Raw genomic sequence first — 7,428 nt, 5'->3', positions numbered from 1 at the left:
GATAGTTTAGGTATCATTATTGAACAATTAGAAGAAGAAGAAAAAATGTGTAATTTTTTTTTTTGCATGTATATATTAAAAGGAACTAAATAGAGATTACACGGGGGAAGGTAATTCCCATAGAGTCACTTAAGAGAATTTGATTAAGAAAGACGGGTTTGCTTGATCCCATATCGTTGTCGAATAATTTCCTTCTTCGCTTCTATCTGCTACAAAGTTTGTTATACCATCAGTTGTTTGGTTGCCTTATCTATAATTGTGTTGAATGTGGCAGGAAGGTATGCAGCGCATTCTTTGTTTGATTTCTGCAATCATTTGTGATATATACCAAGGAGCTTCCGCTGATGTTCTGATAAATCACATGAGATTCTCAGAGTCTGTTTCAATTATCACTCTTGGCCATTGTCTTTACATCGCTATTCTGGTTGCTATTACGGTTGTCCATGTCTCTGCCGTCAGCGCAGTAGTTAAACCTAGAGGTTGTGCAAGAGCTACAATGGTTTGTGCATTCGAGTCCCTGCAAATGAATTCTGCTCCTGCCATACCTGGATGGCCTCTAGAAGCCCCATATGTGTTTATTTTTATCCAACCTGAATCTGGATTAGACCATCCAACTTGAATGATTGTAGTTGTTCTTGTGATGGTTGTTGCAATCCTTGGACTTGGATCTCCAGGTAGCACCGGTGGGGAGATTTTTTTGCCCATTCAAATTCCTTTTGTTGATCTAGAGCTTTCCTCGGGATGTTTTCTTGGTGAGATTGGGATTGGTTGAAGACAAGTTCATTTCTGGTTGTCCATAGCGCCAGAAAAGAAAACAGAAAGATGTGATGGTGGTTATATCGGTAGAAGCTTGTAGAAGATTCAATATGGTTGTTTGAGGATTTAAGGTGATTGGTTGGTTGTTATGTTGAAGATGGTTTGTTGGTATGCGGTTTAAGAGGTTGGTCCACGCCGATATTGCGACAGGACATTGAATAAGCATATGTGTCACCGTTTCTGGGTCTGAGTTGCATCTGGGGCACATGTTTGAATTGGTTAGGTTGATGTGGTGTAATAAATTGAAGGTTGGTAATCCTTCGTTGATAGATTTCCACAATAAAAGCTGAATTTTTGGAGGACATGGTAAGGTCCATAGAAATTTGGTTGCTGGGAGGGGGTTTATGGTTGTATGATTATCTTGTTGGGCTAAACAGTTGTATCCAGAAGCAGTGGTATATTTTTCGGATTTCGAATGTGGCCATATTTGTCCAGGGGAAGGTGGATATTGATAATATGTTGTATTGCATCAGGTGGAAGGTAGTGTAGCTGATCATGTCTCCAATTATGAGTAAGAGGGTCAATTATATCAGCCACAGTTTGGATAGGATAGCAATGGACAGGATCAAGGTTAGGAAAATGAGGTATCCAATTAGCTTGGATGGGGGTGTCTAAACCATTTCCTATGCGATGAAATAACTGTTGTTTTTCAAAAGGTATAGGGGATGCCATTTGCTTCCACTGTGGGCTGGCAGTAGAAGAAAAAGTGATCGTACCTTGAAAAATTGGTTGATGTTGGAGGTACTTCTCTTTGTAGATACCGGTGCAGATGGAATGTGGTTGATCGTGAATGTTCATAGTCTTTTCATGAGTAAAGATTTATTGTGCTGGCCACTCTTCCTGATGCCTAGTCCTCCATTTGCTATCGGTGTGTGGAGTTTATTCCATCCCAAAGGGTGAAGTTTTCTAACCGAGGAATCATGCCCCCAAAAAAAATTCCTGATAATCCGGTCGATTTGATTGCGGACATGAGTGGGGAAAAGCTGTGTTTGCATATGGTGGTTGGAGGTTGGAGTTAAGGAGGTGTGTAATCACTTCTATTTAATTAAATTAATATTTCAGTTTCAAAAAGAGAAAAAAAAACAATAACAAGGACATCTTCCTCGTGTACCAAGATGTCCTTCAGCAATCTTCTCGGCCTTAAGTCTCAGCTTGTTCAACTGCTTTTTCCTTTCGTACATAAGTTGGGATTTTGCCTTTCCCTTTTTGGAACGATCAAAGTAAGTATATAGCCGGTGTGAGAATTGATCAACTCAAACAATGTAAACTTTAACTTGAAATATCAAAAGAAATATATATATATATATATGATATATATAATAAATTAAAAGAACGTCTAGCTTAAATGTGTCGAGTGTCGACCATAAAAATAACTAGCCGAGTCATATCTACCTCCAACAAGATATAAGCATTCAAATTAATACTCTCTCTTTTTTTTTATCGGTAAAATTACTTGTACAACCGTTGTCACGGTGAGAGTGCCGACTGAAGAAGAATCTGAAGATGGGGTTTATCTACGACTATTTTCACCCCATTTCGTAAAAAGTGATACTTTCGCCTCGTTTCAAAAAAAAATGATACTTTCACTTTGTTTCAAAAAGAGTGATATTTTCGCGTTGTTTCAAAAAGAGTGATATTCGCTCCGTTTCAAAAAAAAGTGATATTTTCGTCCCGTTACAGAGAAAATGATGCTTTTGGAGGGAGTATTCTTTAACCTAATTTACAAGTGAGGCTATCAAACGAGCCAGGACGGGCCACAAAGCCCGAGGGCCATGGTTGAGTATCTTTACTATTAAATGAGATCAGAATTTGTATTTATAAACTACATTGTTGTAGTATATTGGTGCCTTCAAAAGAAAGTTGTAGTATATTGGTAACTGTTCCCGCCTGTCACGCCGGAAACCCTGGTCCGATCCCCGGCGACAGCGTTTTTCTTTTTATTCATTTTAGTGCCCTCGGATAACGTTTTTGTTACGTCAAAGCCGATTCGGTTAAATCTAAAGCTCAATATTTAAGCTTAGACGATTGCTCTGAGTATTCAGATGGCGAATTGTCGATAATATTCTCTTGGTTTGATAGATGTAAGTTTGGAATCTACTTATATCAGTGATAAGGGTTTAGAGGCCCTGGCAAAATGCTGTTCATCCTTAGAGAAGGTTAACCTCTCACGTTGTTATCTGATTACTGATTCAGGAATAACTGTCACAAAATTGGCTTTCTTGGGTGTGCATAGACCTTAGGTCAACCCATCTTGATGCAAGCAGGTGCGAACTTAAACCAGAATGGAATAATGCGATTGTTAGTGGTTGTGGGATTGAATATCGATGTATTAACACTAAAGCAGTTGTGAAGATTTCAAAAGGTTGCCCATATGTGATGCGTCATCTAAACGATTTTGAGTGGTTAGTTCAACCTTGCAATTTGTGCCAAACATAGAAGTTAGCAATGTGAAACACTGCGAAACTAATTTCATGTCTTCTACTGTTTAATCAAAAAAAAAAAGGAGTATTTCTAAAGGTACAAATACACTAAAACAGAACTAACTTGTACATTACCTGTCGGCAGACAGACATGAATATCATGGGTACAGGAGACAAACAACACTTGACAAGTTATAACGGCCAATACCCCAAAGATTACCATATAATCTAGAGGTTGAACTGACAGAAACTAGACTGTGAAGCAGCGAATGGAACCTCAAGGTTTATAATATTTAACTCGTTCTTGACGGAAGATTCTAATTAGCTCCAACTTCAATTGACTCTTACCACACACATTATCCTTCCCAGAGACACAGAGTCGTAGTAAGACAGCAGTGCATGGGTAAGGGTGTTCAATAGTTGATAAAAGAGATTTGGTGACTGGAGACCCGAAGGCCAAAGCATCTGTCAACAAGATTCCAACAACTAAAACTGCTATTGTGCTGCATCCTACAACTGAAGGTAAATAACGATCAGTGTAATTAGGTTACACGCAAGTTTGAAAATTAGAGAGCAGCCAAGAATTTTCTGGATTTGGACACCAACATACATGATGTGAGCAGGATTTGCTAAAAAGAAGTAATTGAACTTGCCCTTATCTGTACATAATTAGGCAGTTGAAATAAAAATCCAACTAAGTTACACCCTTGACTGAGCTTCTGTCCTGGTTAAACCAAATATCCTAGAAATCATTGATTATCTTACTCCAATGAGTCAACGGTAACCAATACCTAGTCCTTTTTGAATCTCAGCCTACAAAGATATAAATTATCCTTAATCACGGTAACACATGGCCATGAAATTCAACAAACTACTAGTAACCCTATTTCTATTGCACCTATTCCACGATTTTCGATTTAAGCATTGGTTATTATCTAAAAGAATAGGTAGCTGGTGCATTTTGAAAACTGTTTCATACACAGACAGGTTTTCGTCTATTTTCAATGGGTTACAATCTAACCACTACCAAGAACAGGACATCGTAAGTTAAAACAATCCAAACAGCTTCAGTGAAGGAACAAGATATAAAAAGATGTGCAGATGTTTCTGCAGTTTGGTTGTTACACAACATATAAAAAAAACCATTAAGCTAGGCATTTAACAAACTTCAATATATAAGAGTACGAGAAGTGCATTATTAGCTTCAGCAATAGTACAAATGTAAAGATACTACAGCCACGAACCTTTCAAGTAGTGCCTATGCCCTTTTCATGGCCTTCTTTGCATTTGTGTACAGGCGAGGTTTTGGGGCTGGTGGTTCTGGTGGCAGATCTGGATACATCCTTACCGCCCGTGCCTCCACAGCTATGAGGACATTCTGAGCATTTTGTGCACTATACTCATCCCTTGTACCACGAATTCTATCCACGCAGCGCTCAGTCATGTATCTACGCTCTGCTCTATTCAGACAAGAATACAGAGTCGTATGCTGCATACAAATCAATATTTTCAGTAATCATTCTTAACAAAAATAAACAATCATTAATTATTAAGTCATACACAGATGTGCTTGAGTTACCGTCCACATGAAGTCCTCGAACCTCACTTCCATTAGCTTATCAAAATTATTTACTATAAGCACAAACATGCTGTTGAGTTTATTGGTTCTGGCAGCGATAGCAGCAGCAGCAGCATGCTCGCAGTTATGAGCAGCCAACTCTGTTGCTGTCCTGTAGCCGTTTTTGCATTTCAGGCAGAGATGTCTTAGTCAAGGACCCCTTCCTGCAAAATCGAAAAACATATTGTGATAAAGTTGGACAATAGATTTAAGATTATTAACACTTAATATAGTTAACATTACCTCCTCGTAGTCTAAGGGACAATATTATCACTGAGTCCTTCACAATGTTGTAATGAGACATGCAAAACTCGTCTTCGAGCTGTTTTCCTGCGAAGAGTAGTCTTTGCAGGTCCGGCGGAAGCTTCAGTTTTTGGAACACTGCCTTTTTAATGCTTGTTACTGAGTCGGTATTCGCAACAGTGATAGTAAGACTTTTACCATCGAGGCACTTAACAAAGATCACAAACTTCTCTTCTCGCAATGCATTAACAGCAATACACTGCTGGACTGGCTGGAACATCCCCATGTCAAAGACGAAGCTATGTGAGTGACAGAACCTGCATTAAATATGCGAAGTAAACACTATAACATAAAAGGGGGCCTACTGGAGATAGGATAATGCCATCAGTTTCTTGGAGGATTTCATCGAAATGAGTTGACCCCTGAAAAAATACCATCAAAAAAAGTTCATATTTTGGTGGTGTAATAGAATTTGTAGCATATGAACTTAATAATGGAACATGAGAGATATAAATAAAAATATAAAATTACGCAAGCGAAAGCATAAAAAAGATCAACTAACTCACCTCGAGGTTTTCGATCTTAGCGAAAATCCGAGTTTGAATGATGTCACCTAAGGTGGAAAGAAACTGGCGAGCCTGCATATTGAAGCAAACATGGCATCATTCTCTCATAAAGCTCGGGTGCAAAATAGACATGATTAGCTAAACCCCTGAGTAGAGACGTGGTTGGTTAACAAACATAGTAAGACAGAATGCAACCTCCATGAAGAATTAGATTTCAACAGGACATAATTTATTTAACCCCCAAGGAGCACAAGTTAAAGATTATAGGGACTGCCTACTATTCAAGCCTACAACTGCTCAGTTATTCACACAGTAAATACAATTCTCCGCCTTAACAAGAGGTTGTTACTAGCTATAGACCTTTTGTCCCTAAGAAATTTAGCAACTTGACATTGGACACCACATTACCTTGAAAATAGCATCAAGCTCATAGAGTAGAACTTGGTAAAACTGATCCTCACTCCATCCCTGAAAGCAGAAAATGGATCAGAAAGAACTAGAGAAGCCAATAGATATAAGCCAATTAGCTACATTATGAACGCCAAAATTACCTGTAAAATATAATATGCAGAGGCTTCTGTCCAGTTGCTCTACGGAAAAAGATAAGAAGTTCCCTAGTTCATGAAAATATCAAAAAATTAGCCAAAACAAACACCAAATATGCAATTCAGGTCCCAAAAGGAAATAAATTGAAATGAGAAGACGCAGAAACACGACAGGCAGAGACACATACTTAACCATGCCACCCGTCACAGTTCCTCGAACTGGATTCTGCCATACTTTAAACAGATCCTGAATCAACTCTTGGCGATGGGCTTGAGCATACTTTGTTACCTCTGGCCAATCTTGTGATGCCACAACCTGGGAAAGAGGTACAGCAAAATAAAGGTCAATAATTGGAACAAATTAGGAGTCACCAAATGGTGAACACTATAGAGTCAATTAGTAAATAAAATCTTACAGCAGCGATGGAGGGGATTGAATCCTCTCCCGGGTGAGGATGGGTCACATCAGCACCAAAGATAATAGTTGGCCGGTCATCTGACAAGCGGTATACGCCTTGACAATGCATCAATTAGAACAGTGTTGCGCCCACCGACCTTCACATTTATCTTTAGGGCGACATTGGCCCAGGTACTGTTTGCTCATCTTAAAGACGTGCTTCGTCAGACAACACTGGGAAACAAGACCAAGTTCGGCCTCACAGATACATTTTAAGTCACCTGTACAGCACAAAATGTCCATTAAATATTTCATTCGACTAATCAATCAAAAATCTAAGCTGATAGGGTGTTTCAATTAAAGATGAGGCTTGTCATACCATAGAGTGAGCCACTGTTGTCCGGCAAAATTACAATGAGCAAGTCGAGTTCCTTGCCCTTAAGCTTAGTCATCGCCTCCGAATATCTAGTCTTAAGTGCTCGTTCAACATGATCTGGACGAGCGGTATAAGGAGGGAGAATTGGCTCAGTGTTGAATGTCTACACATGAAGCAACCAGAATTTAGTTAGTTAAACGGAACATCGAGTACCAAATTACAGATCAGATTGTCAGTCACCAGGAGTAGGATAAATTAACATGGCGCACCATTCCAGAAATATGACACATCTGGGCATGCTCATAACAAAAACCACGAGCCACACTATATTGGACATTGCGTGAAAAGTTGAAACACATCCAGTTGTTGACAATACCCCCATTAACCATTTTCTGCAGGAAAAGAAGAGATCGTTTAGTAAAATGCAAGACAGGAACAAGCCAAAAT

At 39.0% G+C, this 7,428-nt stretch overlaps 1 long non-coding RNA gene across 1 annotated transcript; it reads right to left on the bottom strand.

The window, feature by feature from the left end:
• Window positions 1–4,306: 4,306 nt before the first annotated feature.
• Window positions 4,307–6,729, bottom strand: LOC113353751. The gene is made up of 9 exons (XR_003361508.1): window positions 6,625–6,729; window positions 6,397–6,524; window positions 6,215–6,277; window positions 6,072–6,131; window positions 5,664–5,735; window positions 5,463–5,519; window positions 5,098–5,368; window positions 4,816–5,018; window positions 4,307–4,725 (listed from the first exon to the last, which is right to left on the bottom strand). It is a non-coding gene; the product is annotated as an uncharacterized LOC113353751 (long non-coding RNA).
• Between the last annotated feature and the right edge of the window lie 699 nt (window positions 6,730–7,428).

Source organism: Papaver somniferum, chromosome 2 (assembly GCF_003573695.1).
Source record: "Papaver somniferum cultivar HN1 chromosome 2, ASM357369v1, whole genome shotgun sequence".
In the NCBI taxonomy this organism is placed as follows: Eukaryota; Viridiplantae; Streptophyta; class Magnoliopsida; order Ranunculales; family Papaveraceae; genus Papaver; species Papaver somniferum.
This window is presented reverse-complemented; position numbering and strand designations above follow the sequence as displayed.